Raw genomic sequence first — 18,514 nt, 5'->3', positions numbered from 1 at the left:
GCTTTTGCTGTTATTGGGAGAAAATACTGAATTTATTTGTTAGATTGTATATAACTATATCTATCTACCTATGACTTATTATAATACTCTACATTTTTTCCCAATCTTTTACTCATTGCCTTTGTTTTGTTTTGTTTTTTTACAGTACTTAAGATAATGGCTAAAGTGACTACAGTTCCCCTCAGGTTGACTAAACTTTAGATAAGTTTCTTCCTGACTATACTGTCCTGACCTCACTTTTCTTAGAGGCTTAGAAAATTTGCAAACTTTTTCTCTGTCTCTTAGAGAAGTAAATATTTTTAAAATCCTCTTGACAATTTTATAACTCAGGAAGGTCTTTCTCAAGGATCTGAGAACTATTCTTTTGCAGTGCAATCAAGAAAGATAGAATTTCTATCTCCCAATCTCTATGAGCCTAAGGTCAGCAAATACAGATGGCTTAATCACCTTGAGCAGCCCCCACCCTTCCAACCCAATGTGTCCTCTAGTACTTTTTTATTAGCTTACCCCAGCATTCAATAATTTTTATCATGGTCTTGAGTGAGATTTTCCTTGCCTGTTTAACTCTGCTCAAGGTAGATTTTCTTTGGCAATATGCAGTATTAAATTGAGCAAAAGTGCTTATATTCATGGGGAAAATTTCTAGGAGGAGAGGATTGTCTGTTTTTAAATTTTGGTTAAACTCACTTATAGAAAACATTTGTGATATATTTGTTTTTATGATATGCATAAATGGGAAGTTTTGATTACCATTTTTATTTTATTAATGGATATTCTTCAATTAATATTCAAACTGTAACTGATTACTTGGACATCTAGGCATACATTGTGTGAACACCTTGATTAGAGTGGATAGTAAGAAAGTGGACAATAAATGATTTTTGTACATAAATATTAAGGTTTCTGAATCATATCTAGGAACCCTATAGTTGTATTATTTTGTTATAAAATTTAGATATTAAAGTGTTCAATATTATACAGAAGAGGAACATGTGAAACAATATTTTCATTAATGTACAATATTTCTATAACTTCATTACTTTGAATAACCCTGTAAGTTTGATTGAAAAATATAATATTAATAGGAAATCATGTAAGAAGTGATTTTGTTCAAGATGCTTATTCTTGCATTGCTCAGACTATTTTTGTGGCTTCTGGAATATATATTCAACAAATTTTTGAAAGTCTTAGAGTATGACTTATCTGATTGATCCTAAATGAAAATATATAAGTTTGAAATAGAGTTGAAAAACCAGCCTTGTGAAAGTTTGTGTTGGATATTTCTTTCTTTACTGATCTTCCTGACAGTACTGATTACAGTAAAAGTGTAGATTTTACTATGAAATTCATTTTAGTTTATATGAAAAAGAATAGGTGTGAGTGTGTTAACAAGACAAAAACCCTTTATGATACAAAAGTTCTGCCTCATAACATGCCAAATTCAAGGAGGGAGATCTTTGATGTGAACAATTACAAATTTATTTATGAACTTACTATAAAATATATTCCTTCAATTCTCTTTCAAAAGTCTGATCTGGGGGTGGATTTCAGTGGGGGGCAGTCAAGGGACTCATGTCTCTTGCAGTGGTACATTAAATATTCCATTTGTTGTCTAAGAATAGCCTATTCTAGAGAAGAAAGAAGAGAAAAAAAAGCATTTTTAGTTTCTGCATTATCCTGTTCAGCTCGCTACTAAAGGAAATTGTATATCACCAAGAAGTATGAAAAGAAGTATTCATTTAAAGTCAGTAACTTCTATTATCTGTGTCTGGACAGGTGCCCTAATACAAAACAATTGATGTAGTAACTTATACAGCACTTATAATGTCTCATGCATGGTTTATATATACTGTTCTTTCAACATCACTATACCATTAGTACCATTATTTCCCTAATTAACAGATTAATAAACAAAGAAGATGTACACACCTTGTCTTTTGTTTATGTGATATGTAGATGACACACTTCTGGAAGTCATTCAAAAATTAACATTGCATTCTGCACATGATTCAGTAATTCCAAATTCTTACACCTGGAGTAAAAACACAGTATTTATCAAATGTCTACTGTGAATCTGGCTTATGTAATATATTAGAAAAACTGAGGTAATACTACTTACTTTCAAGGAATTTAAATTAATGAGTATATTTTTAGGAGAAAAAAATTATATAAATCATTATTTAAAAGACATTTACTGTAGAAAGAGATTGAGGCATCCCCAGGAGTCTCTAGTGAAATGATCCACAGATTGGAATATTTTAAATTCATTGCTGCCGATCTCCTTGTTCTTCACACTCATTATCACCTAAAAGAAATAAACAGGCAGATGGCAGAGAAGAAAACAGAAAACTGCAAGTTCTTCATTGTATTCTCTCATAGGGAAATTCTTTTAGTCAATCACACAACAGGAAAACATGAAATATATTGTAGGTGATTGTTTTGTCTGTCTTTCATGCTCACTTTATCTACATTTGTGAGATTTGGGGATTTTTGGAAAGCCAGTCATATATTTCAGAAAATTAAATATAAATTGAGTGACATGTGAGTTGAGAGGAGTGACAGTTGTTAAGGGACTTAATGTGTGTGGCAGATGTCTCAGGGCATCATATGAGTCTGAATTTGATTCCATGAAATCTACAAGAACTGATATGACTTGAAATATAAAATGAACAAGTTCTAAAAATTATTTTCAAAAACAGTTAAACTTTGTGAATTACTTACAAATGGAATAATCTAAAGAAACTGAAAGCTACTCTGCAGTAATGAGTAAATGCATGTGATTGGACATTAATATTTGATCAAGTACCTGAAAGAAAATATGTTCTAGTAAACCTCAAAAAGTACTAGCTCTGCCCTTTGGAGATATAAATGTTCCATATATATATGCCTGAACTTACAGTCTTCTGTCTCAGTTGAATTAAAAGAAAAAGACAAAAAAAAAAAAAAGAAAAAGAAACAACTAGAAATGACTTTCTCTGATGTTTCTCATTCTGACTTTAAGTCTCCACAGTTGCATTACTTCAACTTTACTCTGCTTTCTGGTTGTTTTGATTTATCTTCTAGAAACTTATTAAAGCACAATTTTCTGTATTAGTTTCTAACACTAAATAGGGCTCACCATTCAATGCTATCATTTTTCTTCATTCCGTTCCTAAACAAACAGAAGAGTGATTTATAAGTACTGAATATGTAAAAAAAAAAAAAATGAATGAATGGATATATAAATAAAAAGAAAATCATTAGAAAGTTCAAAATAAGCATTGCAATCTAAATTAAATAACTCTAGCACTAACATTAAAAAATGTGCATGTTAATTAAGACAAAATTTTAAAGTATAGATGAGTGGAAATTAACATATTAAGATGAAAGTAAAGGACATGTCCACCATGCAGTTCTAAAAATTCAGTAATCAAAGAAGTGCTTTATTATTACTTTCACACTTGGTGTATTAAACAAGAATTACAGAAAGTTGATACGTAACCATGTGCAGAAAGCTGCTGTTTTCCTGATTACGTTTTATCTCCAAATGCTTGTCATTACCATTTTATTTTCTGAAGCTAACCGAAATAATATATTTAATATTTTTTACACTTATACGATACAACTTGAAGAATACTTTTTTAGTACCTATATTTCAGGTTTCTAAATTTTTCATTGTTTAATTTTTAAGATTATTTCTGTCCACTAAGAAAATGCCAAATTTCGTTGTAAGTTCCTGATTCAAGATCAGCTTCCTTCTTGAACACGAGAGCAAGTGTGAGAACAAGAGGGCAGAGTGGAAAGACCTCCCTTCACCTCCTCTCATGAAAACAACAAAATCACAGGTACTGCTGAACCAACAAGAAGACTGGAATCTAGCAAAAAGATATTCTACTTCCAAAGACAAAGAAGCCACAACAAGACCGTAGGAGGGGCTCATTTGCAATACAGTCAAATCCCATACCTACTGGGTGTGTGACCCACAAACTGGCAGATAATTATATTGCAGAAGTTCTCCCACAGGAATGAAAGTTTTGAGCCCCACATCAGGCCCCCAGTCTTCAGGTCTTGTATCAGGAAGAGGAGTCCCCAGAGCATTTGGCTTTGAAAGCCAATGGGCTTGATCATAGGAACTCCACAGGACTGGGGGAAACAGAAACTCCACTCTTGGAGGGTGCACACAATGTCCTGTGTGCACTGGGATGCAGGGGAAAAGCAGTGACTTCATAGGAACCTGGGCCAGACCTACTTTCTGGTCTTGAAGGGTCTCCTGTGGAGGCAGGGGGTGGCTGTTGGTCACTGAAGAGACAAGGACACTGGTGGTGGAGGTACTGGGGAGTACTTAGTGGAGTGAGCTGTCCTAGAGGCTGCCATTTTGACACTAAGACCTGCCCCATCCAACAACCTGTAGGCTCCAGTGCTGGAATGCCTGAGGTCAAACCAACAGGGCAGGAACACAGCCCAACCCAACAGCAGACAGGCTGCTTAAAGTCTTCCTGAGCCCACAGCTGCCTGTAAACACATGCCTTGACACAGCCCTGCCCATCAGAGGGACAAGACCCAGTTCCACCCACCAGTGGGCAGGCACCAGTTCCTGACACCAGGAAGCCTGGATGAGCCTCTTAGACAAGCCTCATCCACCAGGGGTCAGAGAACAGAAGTGAGAGGTACTACAGTTCTGCAGCCTGCAGGACTGCAAACACAGAAAGATAGACAAATTTATACAGCAGACGACTATGTTCCAGATGAAAGAACATGAAAAAAACCCAGAAGAACAGCTAAGTGAAGTGGAGATAGGCAATCGATCTGAAAAAGAATTCAAAGTAATGATAGTAAATATATCCAAGATCTCAGAAAAATAATGGAGGCACAGACCAAGAAGGTACAAGAAATGTTTAACAAAGAACTAGAAGATATAAAGAACAAACAGAGTTGAACAATACAATAACTGAAATGAAAAATACACTAGAAGGAATCAATAGAAGAATAAATAAGGCAGAAGAATGGATAAGTGAGCTGGACAGAGTGGTGGAAATCACTGCCATGGAACAGAATAAAGAAAAAAGAATGAAAAGAAATGAGGATAATTTAGGAGAACTGGGGGACAACACTAAATGCACCAACATTTGCACTATAGGGGCCCCAGAAGGAAAAAGAGAGAGAGGAAGGGCCTGAGACATTTGAGGAGATAATAGTGGAAAACTTCCCTAACATGGAAAATGAAAGAGCCACCCAAGTCCAGGAAGCTCAGAGAGTACCAGACAGGATAAATCCAAGGAGGAACACACTGAGACACTATTAATCAAATTGATAAAAATTAAAGACAAAGAGAAAATATTAAGATCAACAAGGGAAAAGCAACAAATAACATACAAGGAAATCCTCATAAGGTTATCAGCTGATTTTTCAGCAGAAACTCTGCAGTCCAGAAAGGATTGACATGACATATTTAAAGTGATGAAAGGGAAAAACCTACAACCAAGAATACTCTACCCAGTAAGGCTCTCATCAGATTCAAAGGAAAAATCAAAAGCTTTACAGACAAGCAAAAGCAAAAATAATTCAGCACCACCAAAACAACTTTACAACTAATGCTAAAGGAACTTCTCTAGGTGGAAAAGAAAAACCCACAACTAGAAATAAGAAAGTTATGAATGGGAAAGCTCACTGGTAAAGGCAAAAATACAGTAAAGGTAGGAAATCATCCACACACAAATGTGATATCAAAACCAGCAATCATGAGAAGAGGAGAGTACAAATGCAGGATATTGCAACAACTTAAAACAATCTTGTATACGTATAGACTGCTATAGCAAACCTCACAGTAACTCTGAGGTTACCAAAAATCTACAATAAATACATACATAAAAAAGAAAAAGCAATCCAAACACAACGTTAATGATAGTCATCAAATCACAAGATAAGAGAACAAAAAAGGGAAGAAAAAAGACATACAAATCCAAAACAATTAATAAAATGGCAATAAGAATATACATATCTGGGGCTTCCCTGGTGGCGCAGTGGTTGAGAGTCCGCCTGCCGATGCAGGGGATACGGGTTCATGCCCCAGTCTGGGAGGATCCTATGTGCCGCGGAGTGTCTGGGCCCGTGAGCCATGGCCGTTGAGCCTGTGCGTCCAGAGCCTGTGCTCCGCAGTGGGAGAGGCTGTGGCAGTGAGAGGGCCGCGTACCGCCAAAAAAAAAAGAAAAAATAAAAAAGAATATACATATCAGTAATTACCTTAAATGTAAATGGGTTAACTGCTCCAACCAAAAAACATAGACTGACTGAATGGATACAAAAACAAGACCCATATATATGCTGTCAACAACAGACTGACTTCAAATCTAGGAACACATGCAGACTGAAAGTGAAGGGATGGAAAAAGATATTCCATGCAAATGGAAATCAAAATAAAGCTGAAGTAGCAGTACTCAAAATAGACTTTAAAATAAAGACTCTTATAAGAGACAAAGGAGGACACTTCATAATGATCAAGGGATCAATCCAAGAAGAAGATATAACAATTGCAAATATATATGCACTCAACATAGGAGCACTTCAGTATGTAAGACAAATGCGAACAGCCATAAAAGTAGAAATCAACAGTATCACATCAACAATAACATATTATTGGGGGACTTTAACACCCTACTTACATCAATGGACAGATCATCCAGGCAGAAAATCAATAAACACAGCTCTTAAATGACACATTATACCAGATGGACTTAATTGATATTTATAGAGCATTCCATCTGAAATCAGGAGAATACACATTCTTTTCAAGTGCACATGGAACATTCTCCAGGATAGATTACATGCTGGACCATAAAGCAAGCCTCAATAAATTTAGAAAGTTGAAATCATAAACCATCTTTTCTGACCACAAACCTATGAGATTAGAAATCAGCTACAAGAAAAAAAAAAACTGTGAAAAACAGAAGCACCTGGAGGCTAAATAATACTAAACACCCAATGCATCACTGAAGAAATCAGAGAGGAAATAAAAAATACCTAGAGATAAATGAAAACAAAAATATGTCCCCAAACCTATGTTATGCAGCAGAAGCAGTTCTAAGAGGGAAGTTTATAGCAATATAATCTTACCTCAGGAAACAAGAAAAACCCCTAATACCTAAAGCAACTAAAGACAGAAGAACAAACAATACTGAAAGTTAGCAGAAGGAAAGAAATCATAAAAGATCAGAACAGAAAGAAATAAATGAAACAGAGACAAAGAAAACAATAGAAAAGATCAATGAAACTAAAAGCTGGTTATTCAAAAAGATAAACAAAACCAGACTCATCAAAAAAAAAAAAAAATGGGGAGAGGGCTCAAATCAATAAAATTAGAAATGAAAAAGGAGAAGTTACAATGGACACCACAGGAATACAAAGGATCATAAGGGACTAATACAAGCAACTATATGCCAATAAAATGGACAACCTAGAAGGAATGGACAAACTCTTAGAAAGGTACAATCTCCCAAAATTGAACCAGGAAAAAATAGAAGATATGAACAGACCAATCACAAGCACTGAAATTGAAACTGTGATTTAAAAACTCCCATCAAACAAAAGACCAGGACCAAATGGCTTCACAGGTGAATTCTATCAAACATTTAGAGAAGAGTTAACACCTATCCCGCTGAAACTCTTCAAAAAAATTGCATAGGAAGGAACACTACCCAACTCATTCTACGAGGCCACCATCACCCTGATACCAAAACTAGGCAAAGATATAACAACAACAACAAAAAAGAAAATTAAAGGCCAATATCACTCATGAGCATAGATGCAAAAATCCTCAACAAAATACTGGCAAATAGAATCCTACAACACATTAAAAGCATCATACACCATGATCAGGTGGAATCTATCCCAGGGATACACAGTTTCTTCAATATACTCAAATCAATCAAAGTGATACACCACATTAACAAACTGAAGAATAAAAACCATATGATCATCTCAATAGATGCAGAAAAAGCTTTTGACAAAATTCAACACCCATTTAGGATAAAATCTCTCCAGAAAGTGGGCATAGAGGGAACCTACCTCACTATAATAAAGGCCATTTATGAAAAACCCACAGCTAACATCATACTCAATGGGGAAAAGTTGAAAGCATTTCCTCTAAGATCAGGAAAGAAACAAGGATATTCCCTCTTGCCACTTTTATTCAACATAGTTTTGTAAGTCCTAGCTACAGCAATCAGAGAAGAAAAAGAAATAAAAGAAATCCAAATTGGAAAAGAAGAAGTGAAACTGACACTGTTTGCAAATGACATGGTACTATACATAGAAAATCCTAAAGATGCTACCAGAAAACTACCAGAGCTCATTAATGAATTTGGTTAAGTTGCAGGATACAAAATTAATACACAGAAATCTCCTGCATTCCTATACACTAACAACAAAAAATCTGAAAGAGAAATTAAGGAAACAATCCCATTTACCATTGCATCAAAAAGAATAAAATATCTAGGAATAAACTTACCTAAGTAGGCAGAAGACCTGTACTCCAAAAACTATAAGATGCTGATGAAAGAAATTGAAGATGACACAAGCAGATGGAAAGATATATCATGTTCTTGGATCATAAGAATCAATATTGTCAAAATGACTATACTACCCAAGGCAATCTATAGATTCAATGCAATCCCTATCAAATTACCAATGGCATTTTTTTGAGATCTAGAACAGAAAATCTTAAAATTTGTATGGAAACACAAAAGACCCTGAATAGCCAAAGCAATCTTGAGAAAGAAAAATGGAGCTGGAGGAATCAGGCTTTGTGACTTCAGAGTATACTATAAAGCTACAGTCATCAAAACAGTATGGTACTGGCATAAAGACTGACTTATAGATCAATGGAACAGGATAGAAATCCCAGAAATAAACCCAGGTACCTATGGTCAATTAATCTACAACAAAGGAGGCAAGAATGTACAATGGAGGAAAAACAGTCTCTTCAATAAGTGGTGCTGGGAAAATTGGACAGCCACATGTAAAAAAATGAATTAGAACATTCTTTAACACCACACACAAAAATAAGCTCAAAGTGGATTAAAGAGCTAAATGGAAGACTAGATACTATAAAACTCTTAGAGGAAAACATGGGCAGAACACTCTGACATATCTTTTTAGATCTATATCTTTTTAGATCTACCTCCTAGAGTAATGGAAATAAAAACAAAAATAAACAAAGAGGACCTAATTAAACTTTTACACATCAAAGGAAACCATAAAAAAAAAACAAAAAGACAACCCACAGAATGGGAGAAAATATTTGCAAACCATGCAACTGACAAGGGATTAATCTCCAAAATATAAAAACAGATCATGCAGCTCAATATAAAAAATGAAAAACAAGAAAAAAAAAACAATAAAAAATGAGCAGATCTAAATAGACATTTCTCCAGAGAAGACGTACAGATGGCCAAAAAGAACATGAAAAGATGCTCAACCTTGCTAATTATTAGAGAAATGCAAATCAAAACTACAATGAAGTATCACCTCTCACCAGTCAGAATGGCCAACATCAAAAAGTCTACAAACAATTAATGCTGGAGAGGTGTGGAGCAAAGGGAATCCTCCTATTCTGCTAGTGGGCATGTAAATTGGTACAGCCACTACTGAGAGCAGTACGGAGGTTCCTTACAGAACTAAAAATTGAGTTACCATATGATCCTGCAGTCCCACTCCTGGGTATATATCTGAAGAAAACCATACTTTGAAAAGATACATGCACCCCAATGTTCACCGCAGCACTATTTGCAATAGCCAGTCATGGAAGCAACCTAAATGTCCATCAATAGATGAATGGATAAGAAGATGTGGTGCATATATACAAAGAAATATTACTCAGCCATTAAAAAAGAATGAAATAATGCCATTCGCAGCATTATGGACCTAGAGATTATCATACTAAGTGAAGTAAGACAGAAAAAGACGAATATTCTGTTATCACATATGTGGAATCAAAAAAATGATACAAGTGAACTTATTTACAAAACAGAAACAGACTCACAGACTTCAAAAACAAACTTATGATTACCAAAGGGGAAAGGTGGGGGGGGGAGAGATAAATTAGGAGGTTTAGATTAACATATACGCCTGACTATATAGAAAATAGATAACTGACAAGGACCTACTGTATAGCACAGGGACCTCTAATCAATAATCTGTAATAACCTATATAGGAAAAGAATCTGAAATAGAAGAGACATATGTATATGTATAACTAAATCACTTTGCCATACACCTGAAACTAACACAACATTGTAAGTCAAGTATGCTCTAATATAAAATTTTAAAAAAGTTTTTTAAATTAAACAAACAAACAAACATGAGAGCATGACAACCCTGAGGTCTCTCATGGCATGGCTAGCTAAGTTTGAATGCCTCAATTTGATTGTTTTCTGTGTTCCCTCTTGCTTTATTACTTCATTTGTGTTCCTCCCAATTTTGTGTATTTTCCTTTATGGTAGGAAATAGCTTTCATTCCAAAAGATTCTAGTGACTACCTCTTCTGGTGGAGCTTCCAAAAAAGCCTTTAGTATTCCCTACTGTTTCAGAGAAAATATTAAATCATTTGGCAGGTATTTTAAGCCTTGTTACCTTGTAGGCAGTAAATACTTGATTGTTTTGCTACTTCAAACAGTACAGACCTCTGACAATAAAAGGAGGCAGATAAAAAGAGAGTACACTAAAAAAAGAAAGCAGAAAAAATAGGATGGAGGGAATGATTGTAGTAAAAAATAAAAATAGATTATGAAATTATTGGAATAAAAGAGGTGTGATAAACAGAATTTTAATAAAACAAATTTGAAAGCTAGCCATTCCTTATACTTTGAGAAAGGGAAAAAGTAAAATCTTTCTTTTGAAACCTTCCAAACGTACACCTTTACTAACAAATTGAATTTTATCACCATAACTAGTGAGACACATTTTAACATTTGGGGATATATGAGAATTCAGAGAATCAATTATTTAACTTTTAGTTAACCTGAATACCTTAATTCACCTAGTGAATAAAAAAGTAAAATTAAAGTTTTGTATTTTAATATGACATCAATAAAATGTGTGTTTTAATACAATTTAATGTATTATTTAATAGGAGTTATCTATTTATACCATAGGTATAACAAAGCATTCTACTAAGAATTTTTTTTTAATATATTCAATCCTCTTATCAGGTACTTGGGGCTCTTATAACCATCTCTTTGTCTCAGTGAGGTTCAGTGATTTGTACAATTTAACATAATTGGAAAGTGACAAAACTGATTTGGAGACAGTTCTACTTATCAAAAATCCTATGTTTCTGTTTTGTTTTAATTCACTGATTCTGCTAAGTGAGGAATTTTGTTTATGTACACTGTATGTTTCCTAGCAATTTAAAAATATATTTATATTTTATTATATTACTCGTGCAACCTGGGTCCGTATCTTTAAATCAGATCCATAGTAATACTCCCCTTTAGTTGTGTTGAACCCATCTTTCTGTTTATATGTCCATTGCTTTTCTTTATTGGATAAGGTATATCTTGAAATCAATTTTTTGCCTTTTTTTAGTTGAAGTATAGTTAATGTACAATATTATATAAGTTGCAGGTGTACAACATAGTTATTCACAATTTTTAAAGGTTATACGCATTTCATAGTTATTATAAAATGTTGACTATATTCCCTGTATTGTACAACACATCCTTGTAGCTTATGTCTTTTATACATAATAATTTGTACCTCTTCATCCCCCACCCATATCTTCCTCTCCCTCTTCCCTCTCCCCACTGGTAACCAGTAGTTTTTTCCCTATATCTGTGAGTCTGTTCCTGTTTGGTTATATACATTTATACATATATAAGTGATAACATACACAACTTGTCTTTCTTTGTCTGACTTATTTCACTAACCATAATACCCTCCAGGTCCATCCATGCTGTTGCAAATGGTAAGATTTCATTCTTTTTTATGGCTCAGTAATATTACATTGTATATATAAATATCACATATTCTTCATCCATTCATCTGTTGAGGGACACTTAGGTTGCTTCCATATCTTGGCTACAGTAAATAATGCTGCTATGAACAATGGGGAGCAATCTTTTCAAATTAGTGTTTTTGTTTTCTTCAGATATATACCTATGAGTGGATTTGCTGGATCATATGGTAGTTTTATGTTTAGTATTTTGAGGAAACTCCATACTGTTTTCCATAGTGGCTGCACCAATTTACATTCCCATCAACAGTGTACAAGGGTTCCCTTTTCTCTACAAATTCACCAGTATTTGTTATTTGTAGACATTTTAATGATAGCTATTCTGCCAAGTGTGTAGTGATATCTCATTGTGGTTTTAATTTTCATTTTTCTGATGATTAAAAATGTTGAGCATATTTTCATGTACCTTTTAGCCATCTGTATATCTTCTTTGGAAAAATGTCTATTCAGGTCTTATGCCCATTCTTTAATCGTATTGTTTGTTTTCTGTTGTTGAGTTGTATGAGCTGTTTATATATTTTGTATATTAACCCTTTACAGTTCAAATGGGTCATATTATTTGCAAATATTTTCTCCCATTCAGTAGGTTGTTTTTTCATTTTGTTTATGGTTTCTTTTGCTGTGCAAAAGCTTTTAAGTTTAATTAGGTCCCATTTGTTTGGTTTTGCAAGAATTTTAATAATTGATGATTTAATCATGTGAAACAATTCAGAAAGAAAACAAAATATAAATGTCCTCTGATGTTGTTTCTGATTTCATTAGTAACTCCACATTGTTAGATAGATGATGGCATCATGAGGGGAAAAAACATGTTCTTATATATTATCTACTTATAATGAAATTTTGTTAAATTATTTTAATTAAGAAGCAATGAAAATAGCATACCCTAGTGGTTAAAAACAAAGACTCAGGATAGGTTCTTTTAATTTTGACTTTACCTCTTATGAGAAATGTTAAATTAGATATTTGTATCTTAAAGTCTCAGATTCCTTATTAGAAAATTACTTTTTCAGAGAAAATCTCATATTGCTGATTACCTGTTAAATGTTATATAAAGTGTAATAACAGAAATGTCCAAAGATTGACATATGACATGGGAGGATGATAGAACTACAAACACATCTATTTTTTTCTTTGGATGGTCATGCATTCCTAAATACTGGCTTGAAAATAGGAATCATTTACATTTCTAAAGCTATTTTTCACTGTTAAAAATCAATTGGAAGAATAACATTTCCAACCAGGGCAAGAGAAATCTGTAATTCATAACTATAATATTCTAGAGGAGAAGGAAACCTGAAATTATATCTTTTAAATGACTGTGAAGGATGTGATATGATGGAAGAAATGTTTTTTTGTGTGAAAATATTATTTATTGATATAATTTTAATTACTTTATAAGTTCTATAAATTTATCTCTAGGTTGTCTATCTGAAGAACAAATTTATAGAGCACACCTAACAAAAAACAAAAGTAAATAAAAGCCTAATCATCTATTGTAAATTATGAAAAGGCCAGTAGGAATTTGCAGGCTCAAAGCCAGCATGGTACAGAATCTTAATGGAGTTAACAGGAGCTCAACAGATTTAGATCTTCAAAGGCCACTTGATTAAAAGCTGACAGAAGGAAATTCAAAGAGTTTACCTTTTTCAAAAATGTAATTTTCTATTAAAACATTTTTATGTGAACTGTATACTTTGATAGACAGTAACTACTTTTTTGATGGGAGAAAATTCATTTTAAAATAACTAAAATAAAGTATCTGTTTAGTACTTATATACTTAAACTAAATAGTTGCCTTAAGAATCATCAAATATAAATCCTTGTGTTTTTTCATGTCACTCTCCTAACTGATGTGAAAAATTGCAAAATTCCATTACTCCTAAAAGTAGTAATGTAGCTATCATGTATTTCTTACACCTTTCATATAGTTAACATATATATATATATATATATATATATAATTTCCCTAAGTACATTGTGAAATTTCCAAGAACACAAAAACTACTTCATATGTTCTAATCCATGACAGACTTCCTCATCAACTTCATTGTTAGGGATGGACAGGTTTTACTGGGTAGAAATGGATGCCAAAATCTCAGTGCTAACCAGTATAAAGGTTGATTTATCAGAGTCCTATGGTAACTCAGGGCTCTAAACTTCTTATATTTTTTTATAACATCATCTTCATCATGTGCCTTTACAATTCCTTGACAAGGAGAGAGTCATATAGAGGTGTGCGCACAGAATACATTAAAAGTCAGGCATGGCAGTGTCTTACATCAGTTCTGCCCACATTCCATTGGCCCAAGTCCAATCATAGAGCACCAACCTAAAAAGCAAGGGACAAAAAAAAACCCAAAGTATCAAATATTCATAGATTTACGTGATAAAAATATATTTCTCTCTCATATCACAGTAGATTGCATGTGGAGCAGGAAAGCTTCTTCTCCAAGCAGTGATTCAGGGACATTGCCATCTTCCATTCTGTGGCTTAGGTCATGAACATCATCAGAGTTCTTTATTTTTTACATATTGTTGGGGAAGAAGAACAAAATTATGCACAAATACGTTTTATGGGCCAGGCTGGACTAGTTGCAGTCACTTCTGCTCTCAATTCACTGGCTGGAAGAGGTTCACTTGAACTGATGTAAATGTACGTGAGATGGGGAATATATTTGGACTCTGTGTCTATGAACAAACAGAAAACCTGGATAGTGATGAGTACTGGCAGTTGTTGTCACACCCTTTTTTAGGAAGGAAATCAAGGAAGAGAGAGCTTAACTAACAACTTATTCAAGATCACACAGCTAGAAAATGACAGAAAGAGAAGTTTAATCCATGAAATTTATCCTCATCATCTGTGCTCCTACCCACTATACTATTTTTCAAGCGTGCAATTTAATGCAAGTGTTTGGTGCATATTTCTTAAACAAATGACTGCAGAATAGATAAAATTCACCCAAAATCATCTGTTCTATACTTTTAATAAATGATTAAATGTGGAACAGATAGTTTTACCCAGATATTTGACATAAAACCCTTTGTTCCTTGTTGCCAGTTGCTGGCATTTTAATATCACTAGTAAGGTATTGCCCAGGCACACTGCAATACTTTATTACTTGGAAAACATTTTGTAGATATTCAATTTTATATCAATAGGGTTCCCCCATGCCCCCTTCTGATAATTAGCTGTTCAGCCTTGTATCTGTCGATTAAGTTCCCTTATCTTCACCTTCTTTTATTCCAGCAGATAACCTTCAGAATACAGACAGACAATTTTAGAGTTAACACTCACTTCCCTAATCAATTGAGGCAGTCCTCACAGAGGACAGAATCACAGAAAATGCTTAAATGATTACTGAGAAAAAAAGAAGGTGGTGGATTATTGAACACTTCTACATTAACTGTAGAGAAAGCCAATCTAGGAATGGGTTCGTCCAGTGGAAAAAATCTAAACTGAAGAAAGGGAGACTAACTTGCACATGGGATGAGAAATAATTTTTAAAACATCTTATTTCCCTGCCTTAACTGCATGGAAATTGCTATACTGTTAATGGTCTGTGAATCTTTAATCACAGATAAATGTTAGTATCTGTCCTCAGGGCAAAATGCAAACACATTACACCACAAGAGAAGCAAAGAAATGAATTTATGCTTTAATGAGCTGTGCAGTCGTATTATTCACCTAATATAATATGACACTTTGACTTTGTTCTGGAAACAAACTGGGAATATGAGGTCCAATTTGTATTCATGGAGATTGTTTACTCTGAAAATTTATCCAATGATTAGTTATTTTTTCTTTTTTATCTGAAGACTTCCTTTTATTGTTTTTCCTTTATATTTTTAATCAGTTTAAAGTAATTATTTAAAAATTCTCTCTAATCTGGAGGAAGATTATTCATGGAAAAATCTCATATTAGGTTTCTCATTTCACTGTGACACTGTGTGTTTTGTTATCCATATATGAACAAACAAAATCAGACTTAACAATTGCCCCCAAATGCTAATGACCCGTCCATCTTATGAAGTACTTTTCATTATGTAGCATCACCAAATTTAATTGAGCATTTAATTCAAAGTTTGTCACTCTGCTGGTTGCCTGGTGATTTATATGCAATCCTCAAACCAAAGCTAGAGGGTAGTGTCAGTTTAAATGAGTGATCAAAACTCAAACCTTTTAAAATAAGAAATCAAATATGTCTAGTAGATAACTTAGTGTATTGTTATTGTTGTTGTTTATGTTCCAAGTGTACTGCATGTGGGAGAAGAGGGAAATGACAAATGCAATAAACTTATGGCTAACAAAATGAAATTTATAGCCATCATAATATGGAAAAGTAGATATTATTTAAAGGCCCACAAATATTAAACAGCTAATCAAAATTTTATTTCTATTAGAAGGTAAAACTTATATGCCAAAGCTATGCCAACAGTTGTATAATACGGATGATTATTTGCTTTTTTCAACTGCAAGGAAAAGAGAACATTTTTTATCTTCCTGAAACTTATTTGAAAACTGTCAAGGGGACTTGCAGCTTCAAATCTAAGTAAAGCAATGGGATTTTTGTAGTTAGCACTGAGAAAGAGAAATCAGTTCTGAGGAAATAAAAATTAACATTACCTATAAAAGTGAATAGGCTAAAAAAGATTTGAGACATTACCTGTTTTGTATATTGTGTAGGTGTTATAATTCCAGTTTAAAACTGAGGAGTATGGAACTCAATGAGTGTAAGTAACTACTCTTTCAAAATGTATTTATTGAGTTCTAATCTGTGCTAGAGAATGCGATGAAGTGATAACCATAGCAGTAATAAAGTTGACCCATTCTAACCTCATGAAGCAAGATAAAATAAACAATCCCCCAAACGTTTCCTTACTTTAAATTGTATTAAGTTCAAGAAATAGAAGTAGAAGATGCTATGAGAAATATAAACTAAGAGTTTGAATTTGTGTAGGTGCCAAGGAAAACATCTATGAAGAATTGCAACTTAAGAGGTCACTTAAAATTTGTATATTTATTCAATTACACATATACATGTAAATACGAGAAAGAAAGAGAAAAGAGAAAGAGAAGGGAAGAGAGAAAGAGAAAGGCAGAGAAAGAAGGAGACAGAGAGAGAAAGAGAGAGTTTATGATGATACTACTTCTCCATCTGTTTCTGATCCAGTGAAAATTGGGCAGCATGGCCTATTGAGAATAAGAGCACAATTCATATTTTACTGCTGTTGAAGGCAGAATGGAGAAAATGGCTTGGACCAGGAAAATACACCCATTGTCTCTTCTTCCTAGAATTAACTTGATTTAAGTACCTAGTAGAAGTTGAGGAAAATGATTCATAGGGAAAAATTTCACTGTATATTAGTGAAAGCACCATATCAACATTCATGCATATGATGAGTGAATTCATCTATAAACTATATTTTACTTTTGGAATGTATGAAAAGGGATCCTAAATACTAACATAATCATAAATATTCTTCATTCTGTACCTACTCTACTTTATGAATTAGTATTTTCATTCTACTTCAACCATCCACATTCACTGTATCTACTTTATAATCATCCCAAACTAAAATCTCTATTCTAGCGACTCCTCTTTTCCTTACACTATTCAAAAAGCAGGTACTTTCCCTTCCCTTATCTGAATGTTCACCCCTGGCTGGAAAACAATGACCATTTTAATTTCTTATACCCATCACCTTTCCTCTTTCTCTAGTTTTTCACTCATAAATTTGATATATTCTTGTCACTATCATTAACTCCAGCATACATATTTAGGGGCATGATTATCAGTGTTATTAACCTCATCACATATACTTAACAAAACACTAATTCTTTCCCTCAAACTTACATGAAATTTGCATGCTCATTATGCTCATTTATGCATCTAATATGGCTATAGAACATGTATATCCACAGCCTAAAAATTTTCTTGGAGCAATGTAGCTTCTCATGGCAAGTGAATAGATGAATTTATCTCAGTTTAAACTCATAATTTCATTGATTTATAGAAGAAGTAAACATAAATCACACAATATATGCTAATCTGGCTTAGAAAAAGACATGATATAAAAATGTTAGATATAAAAGAGACCAAGAAATTTTGTGATCATCAGACTTTAACATGTACAAGTAAAGTTGAGCATATAGTAATATGTGTAGCCTTAAAAACATATTGTTTTAACTTATTCTATGTTCTATATACATATTTTATTCATATTAAGCTTATTTTGCATTCTCTCGTCTTTTAAAAATAATTTAAAACCACTCATTCATTCATCCAAAAAATATTTATTAAACAATTACTTGTTTCAAGTGCTCTTCGATGTGTTATAGAAAACAATGAAACAAAACAGACAAAAACTTACATTCTAATAGAAAGATATATATAAATAAAAGGTAAGATATATTGAATGTTAGTGACAAGAGATGATGAGAAAATTAAGCCAGAAGAGTATATGTTTGTGGCAGGTGGTATTTTTCAATTATAGCTACAACTATATCACTCATCTTACATGCTG

Source organism: Grampus griseus (genome assembly GCF_964374135.1).
Source record: "Grampus griseus genome assembly, chromosome: 3".
NCBI classification, from domain to species: domain Eukaryota; kingdom Metazoa; phylum Chordata; class Mammalia; order Artiodactyla; family Delphinidae; genus Grampus; species Grampus griseus.
The sequence above is the reverse complement of the archived record's forward strand: the minus strand, read 5'-3'. Positions refer to the sequence as shown.